General features: G+C 40.7%; 1 pseudogene; it reads left to right on the top strand.

The window, feature by feature from the left end:
* The first annotated feature begins 971 nt into the window (after window positions 1–971).
* On the top strand, window positions 972–6,911 carry LOC125426337 (annotated as a pseudogene).
* The last annotated feature ends 734 nt before the right edge of the window (window positions 6,912–7,645 follow it).

Genomic DNA, 7,645 nt, shown 5'->3' with positions numbered 1-7,645 from the left:
TGGTCTCCTGGCCCAGACAAGGAGGGCAAACAAGAGAGGCAACAACACAGTTAGAGATACACAGCACCCCCCAGTGTCCAGGCATGCAGAAGTCGCTTATTCCAACAGAACTACCCCCATTTTACAGTGGCTGAGCTGAAATCTCAACCAACCCCAAGGAACCATTGAAATACCAGTAATGGAAACCAATTTTGTGTATTGGTTAAGAGCAGTGAACTCTGATCAAGAGAACCTGGTTTGATTCTTCACTTCTCTGAATGAGCAGCGGAGTCTTATCTGATGAGCCAGGTTTGTTTTCCCGCTCCTCCACAAGAAGCCTGTTAGGTGACCTTCAGCTAGTCAGAGTTCTCTCAGCCTTCTCAGCCCCATCTACCTGACAAGGTGCCTGTTGTGTGGAGTGGAAAGAATGGCAATTTTAAGCTTTGAACTTTGGGACTCACTACATGCAGAAAAAACCAGGGTATAAAAAACAAAATTTCTTCTTCATTTTAAAGTATACAGTCACAATGAAATCATTGTCCTGGAGCAAGCCTCTGACAACAGAAACACTGAAAGGGAAGAAAAATGGAGATCAGTTGGAAAACAAGGTGGCAAGATTGGAAGAGCTGTTTGTGTAGTCAAAACCCCATTATGTATGTATGTATGTATGTATGTATGTATGTATGTATGTATGTATGTATGTATGTATGTATGTATGTATGTAGTGGATTTCTATTCTGCCCTTCAAATACATCCCAGGGTGGGTTGTTTTTTCAGCCAATCCTAAAGTAGTCCGTTAATCTTCGTCCCACAAAGCCCCGCCCTCATTCCAAAGATAGCTGAATTGACTGTTGCTATGGATACCCTCTGTATCAAATGGAGATTTCTTTCAGTCTTGCTTCTCTTTTCCTGATATTGGCCACAAGGACTTTCTTTTTTGGATCACAAGTAATGGTCAGGAAGCCTTGAACATTCTTACCCTCAGCTTGAAGATGACTAATAATCTTGCCTGGTTATTAGTGCTGCTCTTGAGGAGTGTCCTGAACGAGACTGCAGCCCAAATCCCCCCTCCAGGGTTTAGATATGCCTCTTATGAGGTGATCATCCCAAGGAAAGTGACCCTCAGGCATGGGCACAAAGAACCCCATAGTGTGAACTACCTGCTAAAGATTGAAGGGAAGAGCCATTTGGTGTACCTCAGGCAGAAGAGAGCCTTTGTCCCCAAACACTTTCCTGTTTTCACTTACAGCACGAAGGGGGACCTTCAGGTTGACTATCCGTTTATCAGGGATGACTGTTTCTATCACGGTTTTGTTCTAGGTATACCTGTCTCTTTGATCATCCTCAGCACTTGCTCAGGGGGTCTTAAAGGAGTGTTGCGAATTGAAAGTAAGATGTATGAAATCAAACCTGTTCCAGCATCTGCTACTTTTCAACATGTGGTATATCAGTTGGAGGAACATGATGGTGTGGCGTGGTGCGGGGTGATAGAGGAAAAGCATCATGGAGCAGCCACAATCCAGAACACAGAGACTGTAGCAACTGAAAAGGAGCAAGACATACCTTGGCAGACAGAGAGAATGTATGCAAAGCTTGCAGTTGTGGTGGAACATGAACGATATGTCCAATTTGGAAGAAATGAAACGGTTGTTGTTTTGGAAGTGATGGATATCATCCATTTTGTAGACTCACTGTTTGTGCCACTTGGTACTCATGTGGTATTGGTTGGACTGGAAATATGGTCTGAAAGTAATTTCTTTAATATTTCTGAAAGTCTACAGTCTGTACTTGCCAATTTCAATATCTGGAGAAAAAACACCTTTGTTAACCGTTTAGAACATGATGCAGGTCACTTACTTATATATAAGAATTTTGGACATATGGTTGGATTAGCTTATGCAGGAACAATGTGTAATCCCCTTTGGGCAAGTGGGGCTGAATCATATACTAGTAGCAGTTTATTTTTTATTTCTATGACAGTTGCCCATGAACAGGGGCATATTCTTGGTATGAAACATGATGACAAGTTCTGTACCTGTGAGAAAAAAACCTGCATTATGGCTGCCTCTCCTACCAGCAGTGATCAGTTCAGTAATTGTAGTTACAAACAATATTTCACCCTAATGAAAACTCATGGGGCAAAATGCATGTTAATTTCCTCAGGCCCCAACAAACAGTATAAACTCGCATACTGTGGGAACAAAGTTGTAGACAATGGAGAGCAATGTGACTGTGGTTCAAAACAGAATTGTGACCTGGATCCCTGTTGCCAGTCTGGTTGCAAGTTGCATTCAGGTGTCACTTGTGCTTTTGGAGAATGCTGCTCCAGATGCCAGTATCTTCCAGCTGGAACTGTTTGCAGGAGAAGTGCTAGTACCTGTGACCTACCAGAGTTCTGCAATGGGACTTCAGCATGGTGTCCTGAAGATGTTTATGTACAAGATGGGACCCCATGTCAAGATGGTGCCTACTGTTATCATGGGAATTGCTCTACTCACGAAGAACAGTGCAAGATGATCTTTGGTTCAAGAGCAACAGTTGCTTCAGAGGTCTGCTTTAAAGAACTGAATACACGAGGTGATCGCTTTGGCAATTGTGGTGCTGATGGTGGTACTTATTACAGATGTAGTGCTAGGGATATCCTGTGTGGACGAATTCAGTGTGAAAACATTGATCAGTTATTTTCTTTGGAAGAGCGCAGCACCATAATCCAAACACATATTAGCAATAGTCTATGCTGGGGCACAGATTACCATAGGGGAATAAAAATTAATGATCATGGAGCCGTGAGAGATGGTACTTCTTGCAACAGAGATATGATGTGTATTAATAGGGTATGCACTAATGTTTTTCACTTAAAGTATGATTGTAATGTGACCAAGTGCCAAAATAGGGGATTATGTAATAGCCGCAAAAATTGTCACTGTGATTATGGCAGGGCTCCCCCATACTGTCTAAATAAAGGCTATGGAGGCAGCATTGACAGTGGACCCCCTCCCCGGCACAAAGTAAGTATGATATTTATTACAGGATTCATAATTTTCCTTGGCACTGCTGTCATTGCTGCTGTCCTGGCTATACATAAGAGGGCAGAACTTTTTCAATGGTCTAGAGCACTGATCTCAGGATTCCTTTCAACGAAGAGTACCATGCCTGAACACCAAAATGAACAATGAATAAAGTGTAAAAGAAATTAGTGTCCGGAAATAGTGTGTGTGTGTGTGTGTGGGGGGGAGGGTTACCTATACATTCCTGTGGTAGATGGTGCTGTTTTGCAATAAAATACATTTGAGTTATAAGAGTTAGATGGATTTTATCTGTATTTGATGAAATGTATCTAATTGGTATATTGGGTTCATAAGTGAGAGATTTAACTTAATTTATATTTGGATGTTGTGTATATCCTCTGACTAGCGGAAGCTTCTTTCAGAACTACAGTGGAGTAAATAGTACCTCCTAAGCAAAATATTCCAGGCTAAATTTGAGATACTGGTGAGGTGAAGCCTTCTATTACATTGGCCTGAGGGATCTCAGGGAGTGCTTTTGGCCACATAAGATAATTTGCTGGTGGTGCAATTAGACATCAGACTCGTCACCTCTTGTGAGGAAGACTTCTTTGTTGTGGCCTCCTAAGCTCTGTTGGGACTTGTAGGATGCAGAATCTTACTGCTTTCAAGAGAAAAAACCTTCTGATTATTTGGGTCTTGTTGAGTACAGATGCTTTGTTAGTTGATTATGGTTTGCTACATATACATTTATTTCCTGATTAAACATTAAATTATGTTATTGACTTTGTTTTCATTTTATTTCAATTTTAATTTATACTTCGCCATATCCCTGAAGGTGGCTAACAACATGGTAAAACTACATACAATTATAATAGAATAAACAGTAATGAAACAATAAGGAGATACATTAAAACTGAAAATAAGGATCAATTTTACGGATGGCAACTTAAACATATCAAATCTAAGAGATCGAAGATAACCACAACAGCAGCACTATAGCATCTCAGTACAATATTAATATGAAATCCATCCTATAGCAATCCATCCTATAGCAATACATCAATAAACCAGCGCATTAACAATAATACAATAACAATATATTAACATGTTAGAAATATCAATACATGGACAGTCAATGCATTTACAGTAGATTAATACATTTAAAAGTACATTTAACAATGTATTAATACATTAACACAATATCAGTAAGACTAAAAACTACTCCACATAACTGCTGCAAGAGCCAATCTAATAATGCTACCTATTCAACCTATCATCCTTAACAATATATAATATATAAGAAAAGCTAACTAAGATAGTATGTACCTAACAGTTAGATTATAATTCAAGTAACAGTAAAAGAAGGGATAATTGTGCAAAAGCCCAGATTGATAAAAGGCTAGTCTTCCCTCCCATAACCATTCTGCTGGGGGTTCCTGCCACTAACCCCCACTGTGTAGTCCTTGATGACTGGTCTGTTGGAAATCACAGACACAGCCAGTGCAAAGGTTCACCATTTTTCCTTGGTCAAAGGCAGCACAAGCCAGTTTGAAAAAGTCCATGTCACCATTTTTGGCAGTCCTAATCCCAGTCTGTTGCTGTGAGGAAACCTCTGCCACCGGTTCCTCACTGCTTGGCTCTTTACTACCCGGTTTCGCAGGTGTTCTTACTGTTTGTGAACTTGCCACTATGGTACACATTGCACTCGCTGCTGAGCAGAAGTCTCTGCCACCGACTCTCCCTTATGCAACCAAGGGGGCCATCGTCGCTGCCACCAGCTCCTCACAGAAGCTGCACCCGTCGCCACGAAGGGATCCCTGTCACTGGTCCCCACCATTTAGTCTATCAGAGGGGCTCCTGCCACCAGCCTCCCATCGACCAGGCTGCTCAAACCAGCCTCTGCGCAAGCCAGAATTGATGTCCACCATTGGCTTCAAACGCTGGCATCCTCTGGCAGCCGCCCAGCAACAGCCCAGCAAAAAGGAAGCCGGAGACATATTGGTCTTATAGCACTGCAAACCTCATCACACAAATATCACCACAAGAGTCAGAATGACCTAATGTAGTTCTTCCAGTTTAACTAAGTTGACTAAGTGTTATAAAGTTTTAAGAGGTTTGAAAAAGGAAAAAAAAACGGAGCTTGTCTTAACGATCTCCTCCGGGTGCCATCTTGGACCACCTTTTGCTGTGTTTTACTGTTTTGCTTTGAAAGTTATGTAGCAAGCCTGTTGTTGAAGAGTAAAATAGAATTCTCATAAGCCCATGGATAAAATACCTGTATGGGCGAGAAAATTTGAATCCTGACTTTCTTGTAAATGCATATAACCAAAACTGCTGATAAAATCTGAGTCAGCTACTTCCCATGAGAGTGTTTCTTGTGAACGAATGGTATCTGTCAATGTCAGATTCTGAATCCCACAACATTCTCCACTGATTTTTTTGTATAAAGATTTTATTTTTTATAGATAGAAACAGAACAAAAAAGGAAATGAAACATTAGAAACCATATCAAAACAAGTTACAATTATATCAAGAGGCAAAGAAAAGAAAGAATATACAGATAATATAAACAAGTATATAATGTAGACTATAAGTGATGGTAGCAAAAATACTTTCCAAATATTAAAAAATAAAATCACATATTATCATCTATTCATAGAATGTTTAAATGTTTCCCGTCCTTTTTACTCCTTTTCAGTATAACTTTGCATTTCCAACATTTTTCCTTTATAATTCTCCATCTTCTCAATGCTTTTAGAGTAATACACTGCCAATAAATGCAGCAATCCCCACAACAAATTGATCTCCATGTTTTGTCTCTCCTGATTGGCTGGCATGCCGTGTTGGGGTGGGTCTTTTTTCCCACAAAAAACTTGATCACATCATGATGTGATCACGCCATGACGTTAGAATGGTAACACGTCCACCCCTGCTTTCTGATTGGTTATCGTTTTCTCATTTTTACATGTTTTCATGTTCTTGCGAGACCTAATGTTTTCTCATGTTCTCCCGTTTTCGTCAGCAGCTACTTTTAAAAAGTTTTTCTTTGTGGCTGAATAAACGGGTTTTTGCTCGTTTGGAAGGGTGAATGGCTAATCGTTTAAGCGGCTGCTCGATCTCCTATGGAAATGGTTTACCGGTTCATGTCTCCTTGCGCATGCGCTCTCTGACCCCAAAGGCGAAAACGAAACCAGGAAATGTTGCGCACGTATTGCTCAGTGCCCGCCAATGATTGGTTGTTGGCATTTACGTCACGCTCCATGGTGGGAATTTTAATTAAAGATTAGTCCCCCGTTCCTCCCCTCAAGACTGGGGAAAACGGCAGTAAAAGAAAAAGTTGTACTTTTAAGCAGGTACAGCCAGGACGCTGAATAAGGGGGGGGGGGAACGAGCACCAGAAATGGTAAGAAACCCTCTTTGTCACTCAAGAAGTGGGGAGGCATTCCTGAAATCTGTTTTTTTCATGTGGGGAATTAATTGCCAGTGGGGAATCGACCAAGGTTTTCCATTGTTGAAAAGATATTTCTTCCTCAAAAATTTACATCCATATTGCCATGCATGTTTTAACGTTCTGTTTCTAGGTCAAATTGAAGTAATAACTTATATATTTGTCCTAGCAAATGTTCTTGTGGTGTTATCATCTTCTCAAATTCAGTCAATTTTCTTGCTGCATCTTTTCCTGTGTGAATATCCTTTTGTAATCTTGAAACTAGTAGAAAATAGCCATTGTGCCTTTTTGCCTAATACATCTGGGTTGGTATCCAGTATAAAATAAGCAGAAGAGGATACACAAGAAAGGATAAAAGAAAAAAGTCTGAGGAATGACACAGGAGATACCAACAGGATTTATCAGAAATGAGAAAGAGGCTACAAAAAAAATACACAGGGAACTGGGAAAATCAAAGAAAGACCGAAAGGAATTGAACTGCACTTAGATAGGCAAAAACTTTGGATAGAAAGAGGAAAACAAAGGATTGAAACTTTGGAAGTGCAGTGCAGAGGCAATAACAATTTAGAGAAATTCCAACCTGCCCATGGGCCAGAGCTGGCACTGGTTGCAGTGGTGGGATCCAAAAAATTTAATAACAGGTTCCGATGGTGGTGGGATTCAAACAGTGGCGCTGCCACACACACGCACCTCCAGTCCCTATTGGGCAGGGAGGTTGCTTTAGTAACCCCTTCTCAGAAAAAATTAGTCACCACTTTTAGAGAAGTGGTGAGAACTGGTTGGATCCCACCTCTGACTGGTTGCCCTCTCAGATGATCACTGTAATCAGCTATATCAAGGTAGGTCAGTTCTGCTGTTACTGCTTGATCTGACAGCAGCATTTGACATGGTTGATCACAAACTTTTGACCCACAACCTTGCTGATGGTACAGCCTTGTAGTGGCTAGTGTCTTTTCTCCAAGGTCACAGACAGAGGGTAGCGCAAGGGGAGAGGATGTTATTGAGACACTCTTTAGTGTGTGGAGTCCCTCGGGGGGAGGGGTAATCCTCTCCCTCAGTGTTATGCAAATCAAATCAAATCAAATCAAACACCTTTATTGGCATATAAATAATTAGCAAAATGCATAGAAGGAAATCGTAAACAGATTAAAAGTTTGTTTATGGCAAGGGAACAACTTATGTCTTTGACTTGCTGTTATGGTAGATGTAG

Source organism: Sphaerodactylus townsendi, linkage group LG02 (assembly GCF_021028975.2).
Source record: "Sphaerodactylus townsendi isolate TG3544 linkage group LG02, MPM_Stown_v2.3, whole genome shotgun sequence".
In the NCBI taxonomy this organism is placed as follows: domain Eukaryota; kingdom Metazoa; phylum Chordata; class Lepidosauria; order Squamata; family Sphaerodactylidae; genus Sphaerodactylus; species Sphaerodactylus townsendi.
Note: the sequence above shows the minus strand (reverse complement) of the source record. Positions and strands in the feature narration are given on the sequence as shown.